The following is a 6,207-nucleotide window of genomic DNA, read 5'->3' on the forward strand; positions in this document are numbered from 1 at the left end:
TAAGGGAGTGAAGAGTTGACCAGATCAATGTTCCTAGATGCCCTGTGGTTTAAAGTGCTGGCTCTTCCTTTTTCCAGACAAGAAGGATGGCTATAGAACAGCGTCCATGGACACAAGGTGACCTGTGGGGCAGGACTATCTCACTATCCCCTACAGCAGCCTTTCTCAACCTGTGGGTCCTGAGATGTTGTTGAACTACAACTCCCATAACCCCTAGCTAGCAAGGGCAGAGCTCAGGGATGATGGGAGTTGTAGTCCAACAACATCTGGGAACCACTGCTCTACAGGCATAGTCTATGCTGGTGTAGCCAATGTTGTGCCCTTCAGACATTGTTGGACTACAACTCCCATTGTCCCTGGCAATTGGCCATGGTAGCTGAAGCTGTTGGATGTTGGCATCCATCAGCATCTTGAGCAGGGTTTCCCAAACTTGGGTCTCCAGCTGTTGTTGGACTACAACTCCCATCACCCCTAGCTAGCAGGACCACTAGTCAGAATTGATGGGAACTGTAGTTCAAAAACAGCTGAGGGAACTCTGATTTGGAGAGTACCATGTTGTCTTCCCCATAACGATACTTGTTGTTGTTTAGTCGTTTAGTCGTGTCCGACTCTTTTTGACCCCATGGACCAGAGCACGCCAGGCACTCCTGTCTTCCACTGCCTCCTGCAGTTTGGTCAAACTCATGCTGGTAGCTTCAAGAACACTGTCCAACCATCTCGTCCTCTGTCGTCCCCTTCTCCTTGTGCCCTCCATCTTTCCCAACATCAGGGTCTTCTCTTCTCATGAGGTGGCCAAAGTATTGGAGCCTCTTCTTCAGGATCTGCCCTTCCAGTGAGCACTCAGGGCTGATTTCCTTAAGAATGGATAGGTTTGACATAACGATACAGCTGGAGACAAAAGTTTGCCACAAGTTCACCATAGAAAAGTTGCCTGCAATCTTCCAGATAATAGCAGGGATTTTCTTTTTTAAAAAATATGTAATGTGAATATAACCATCATGCCATTAGTCAATTAGCCAGTTGCAATGGCTGGTCCCTTTGAGCTACTAGGGTGTGTGTGTGCTTATAGTTTTGTTTTTTTAAGAGAAGTGAAGCCAAAATGTCTCCCATATGAGAATAAGGATGATGCGATCATAAGGCCATCTCTCCACAGCCCATCTCCAAAGATGCTCAACTTATTAAATATCTTCCCTTCCAGCACTGCTGATTGCTTCACTAAGAAGATGTGTAATGAAATTCAAGTTGTGGATTCAGAGCCGAGCCGCCTGAAGTGAATCTGGTTGTGCAAGAAAAAGGTTTATGATGAGGGCGAAAAGGAAATGAACAAAGAAAATTATGTCTCAGAAGGAGGGCATTTTTAATTGACTTACATAAGAAGAACAAAGTAAAGGAAAAAGTCCTCTTTACTGCAAGATAAACAGCCCACAATATCTTTGCCTTTAATCTGTATTTATAACACACATTTATGGTAATGACTGTTCCTGCACTTGCATCTGTGGCATAACAGAACCAGTCGTCTTTTCCTCTCTCTTTTTTATTATTATTTTGCACTAGGTGACGCTGTGATAATTGTCTGGGAGCGCCTTTGCTTTCTTGAAAACATAAAAGCAGTAGAAGTATGTAGGTTTGAGGCTGAGGTAAGCACAGTGTGGAAGGACCTAGGGGCATTATATATCAGACGGACACCTTCTCTGTTGAAGTTTTGGCATCTTCCTGCCATGATGTAGCTCAGGAAATACCAAACATATCTGGGAACAGGAACTGGGGTGGATACTGGTGTCCTGGCTGTTGCCCCCCCCCCCCCTTCTTGGATCACAAGCTCTTTGCGTACAGAAGTCAGGACCTTTTCATTAATGCAGTTAATGCATCATTTGGTGTTATCAGCAATAAAAAAATAAATGAGGAATAATCTCCAGCTGACACTGCATCCTCCAAACAGCATAGTCGACATATGTGCAGTCAGGAAATTCGATGCAATTTATACTCTTTCTGCCCAGCTTTCTCATATCCGTTTCTTTACTGATGCACTTGCTAAATTACAAGCGGACCAGCAATATTTATATTTGGCTTTTTTGCAGCTCAGATGACAGCATTTTGGAAGAGGTCCCGTCGCTCTGTGCAGCAGAACACAAATCAAAAGTTGGTGTGTGTTTTTTTACATTTCTATCGTGTTTCTATGGAGGCAGGGGGTGGAAATGTGCAAAAGGCAATTTTAAAGCAGAGGGTTCTGCTGCCATAGGACAGGAACAGGCAACGGGGTGCCCTCTGGATGTGGTTGGAGTACAACTCCTATCATCCCACACCAACAGCAGTGATGGTTGGGACTGTTGGGAGTTGCAGTCCAACAACATGAGAAGGGGACCGTGTTGACCACCCTTCAGTAGGGGAAGAGAGGGAAGATGAGAAATATGGTACAGTGGTACCTCAGGTTAAGAACTTAATTCGTTCTGGAGGTCCGTTCTTAACCTGAAACTGTTCTTAACCTGAGGTACCACTTTAGCTAATGGGGCCTCCCACTGCCACCACATGATTTCTGTTCTCATCCTGAAGGAAAGTTCTTAAACCGAGGTACTAGTTCTGGGTTAGTGGAGTCTGTAACCTGAAGCGTCTGTAACCTGAAGTGTCTGTAACCCAAGGTACCACTGTAGAAGGGAGGTAACTTCCTCCAGTATAAGGGCAAAGGGATAGAGATAGAGAATGGGATAATACGGTTCCTGGAGCTCTCAGTAACCAGAAGTGAAGCAATTCAGGGAGACACAGATAGGGTCGGTTCAATATTTTCACTGGGCCCTTGCCAACATGCCCTCAGCACAGCTCCCTCCCTTGCTACTGTTGCCCTTCTTTTTGGGTTGATCTGCAGCGCTGCCCACAATTCGAGAGGAAGGTATTTGCTATCGCTGCTCTTCTCAGTACTTGTTTGTTTGGACAGGATGTGCAGACACACAGCGAGAGCAAGGAGAAGGGCCAGGAGGTCAGCAGGTAGGGTCCTGGCATGTGCCCAGTGATTTCAACCTCTGACACCAGCTCTGAACACAAATGAAACAAAATGAATCTCAAAGCACCCCAAAGGCAATCCTATCTGTAGTGTAATGCGCCAAAGGTTTTGGGAGGAGTGGTGGTAAACTCCAACTTCCATGATCAGGTGTTGGAGATGGTTGTAATCCAGCAACTTTTGGAGGGTACCACATTTGCCACCCCAGCTGTACAGAAGCAATGTTGTACAGAAAAAATAATAACATGTGGACAATTGGATGGTTACGTGTGCAAACAGTCTAATGCTCTAACCTTCCTTTTTGTGATTTCACACACACAAAGCAATTGGTACTAGTTACACAGGAAGGAACAGGGCTGGCATGTGGAGAAAAGTAGACTTTTTTGTAGTATTTTCATGCTCAGAAGCGTTCTTTCATAAAAAGTTGTGAAAATCTCTCTCTGGCATTCGTCACTCTTTGCTTATGGCTTTTGACCATATGCATCTTTCTCCTTCCTGGCTGCCGTATCAATGTTTATTTCCACTTTTATGTTTCCATGAATAAAACTCATGGCAAAGTAACACTCCGACTGTGTTAAGAAAAATATTAGTAATAGCTAAGTGATGGCATGAATATTGCATCAGCTACACACATGTGCACAGTGCCCCGAGGACACTTGCATTCGTATTAGATGGTGCCTTATGAATACTCTCAGTTCCTCAAGATTATACAGTAGGCATATCCCTACAGGAAACAGAGAGCAAACCTGTGCAAATATAAAACCAACATGCCCCTGCTGGGATGCTGTAAAAATGTAGGACTAGCTGCAAGTCCTTGATATGTGGATGGCAGTCCTAATGATGTCAAAAGGGATTTTGATATGAATCAGTCTGGAGAGGATGCTTGGACCCTTCAGAAAAAAGTAGAAAAGAAGGAACACAGAACTTTCCCTAGGAAATGTAAAATGGGGTGGGGGGAGAGTTCAGGGAAGTCAGACTGGCTCTAGACCAGGGATGGGGAATCTTCGGCCCTCTAGAGGTTGCTGAACTACAATTCCCATCAACCTAGGCCATTCACTATATGTTATATGATGTCATAAGTACTGCTACAGAAAGACCACTGCTTAAGGGGCAAGTCAACAGCAATACTGTGACTCTGCTAGATAGGAAGAAGATGGCAGAAGGTGGAAGGAGGTGGAAGCTGAAAGGTGGAAGCCTCTAACTAAAGGCACTTCCACCCGAAAACGTCTTACCTGTTTTTTGTCATTCCATACTGCAGGGTTTCCCAGTCCTGGAATTCCAGCTGTTCCCTACATCCCTGACCACTGGTCCTGATAACTTGGGATGATGGGAGTTGTAGTCCAACAACAACTGGAGACCCAAGTTTGGGAAACCCTGCCGTACTGCATAGGTCAGAGGTAGGCAGCCTAAGGCCCAGGGGCCGGATGTGGCTGAATCGCCTTCTCAATCCGGCCCATGGACAGTCCGGGAATCAGCATGTTTTTACATGAGTACAATGTGTGCTTTTATTTAAAATGCATCTCTGGGTTATTTGTGGGGCACAGGAATTTGTTCAGTTCTCCTAAAAAAATATAGTCCAGCCCACCACATGATCTGAGGGACGGTGGACTGGCCCATGGCTGAAAAAGGTTGCTGACCCCTGGCATAGGTGGTGGCTATAGTTCTGCTTCATTACTATTATATTATATTATACTATTATACTATTATATTATATTCAGAACTATTATATCTGCTTCAGATATGCAGATGACACAACCTTGATGGCAGAAAGTGAGGAGGAATTAAAAAACCTTTTATTGAGGGTGAAAGAGGAGAGCACAAAATATGGTCTGAAGCTCAACATCAAAAAAACGAAGATCATGGCCACTGGTCCCATCACCTCCTGGCAAATAGAAGGGGAGGAAATGGAGGCAGTGAGAGATTTTACTTTCTTGGGCTCCATGATCACTGCAGATGGTGACAGCAGCCACGAAATTAAGAGACGCCTGCTTCTTGGGAGGAAAGCAATGGCAAACCTAGATAGCATTTTAAAAAGTAGAGACATCACCTTGCCAACAAAGGTCCGTATAGTAAAAGCTATGGTTTTCCCAGTAGTGATGTATGGAAGTGAGAGCTGGACCATAAAGAAGGCTGATCGCCGAAAGAATTGATGCTTTTGAATTATGGTGCTGGAGGAGACTCTTGAGAGTCCCATGGACTGCAAGAAGATCCAACCACTCCATTCTGAAGGAAATCAGCCCTGAGTGCTCACTGGAAGGACAGATCCTGAAGCTGAGGCTCCAAGACTTTGGCCACCTCATGTGAAGAGAAGACTCCCTGGAAAAGACCCTGATGCTGGGAAAGATGGAGGGCACAAGGAAAAGGGGACGACAGAGGGTGAGATAGTTGGACAGTGTTCTCGAAGCCACAAACATGAGTCTGACCAAACTGCGGGAGGCAGTGGAAGACAGGAGGGCCTAGCGTGCTCTGGTCCAGGGGGTCACGCAGAGTCGGACATGACTAAAGGACTAAACAACAGCAACAACAACAGGCAAACTAAGGCCCAGGGGCCGGATCTGGCTCAATCGCCTTCTCAATCCGGCCCATGGATGGTCCGGGAATCAGTGTGTTTTTACATCAGTAGAATGTACCCTTTTATTTAAAATGCATCTCTGGGTTATTTGTGGGGCATAGGAAATTGTTCATTCCCCCCAAAAAAATATAGTCCGGCCCCCACAAGGTCTGAGGGACAGTGGACTGGCCCCCTGCTGAAAAAGTTTGCTGACCCCTGGTTTAGGGACTCTTTCTGTTCTTGTAGAATTATAGGATTGTGGAGTTGGAAGGGACCTCAGAAGGGCATCTAGTCCAACCCCCTGAGATGCAGGAATCTCAGCTAAAGGATCCATGATAGAGGGCCATCCAACCTCTGCTTAAAAACCTCCAAGGAAGTAGAGTCCACCACCGTCTGAAAAGTCTGTTCCCCTGCCGAACAGCTCTGACCATCAGAAAGTTCTTCCTGACTTAGTTGGAATCTCCTTTCTTGCAGTTTGAAGTCATTGGTTAGAGTCCTAACCCTCTGGAGCAGCAGAAAACAAGCTTGCTTCATCTTCAGATATTTGGCTAACATGTTTGTGTAGTGCTGTCCCAAGGGACGCTCAACTGGTCCTTGCCTTATATATCTTTAGGTGCCAGGCAAAAACATCCCTCTTCTCCCAGGCCTTTGGAACTGGGGTTTA

Source organism: Podarcis tiliguerta (genome assembly GCF_965153285.1).
Source record: "Podarcis tiliguerta genome assembly, chromosome: 7".
In the NCBI taxonomy this organism is placed as follows: domain Eukaryota; kingdom Metazoa; phylum Chordata; class Lepidosauria; order Squamata; family Lacertidae; genus Podarcis; species Podarcis tiliguerta.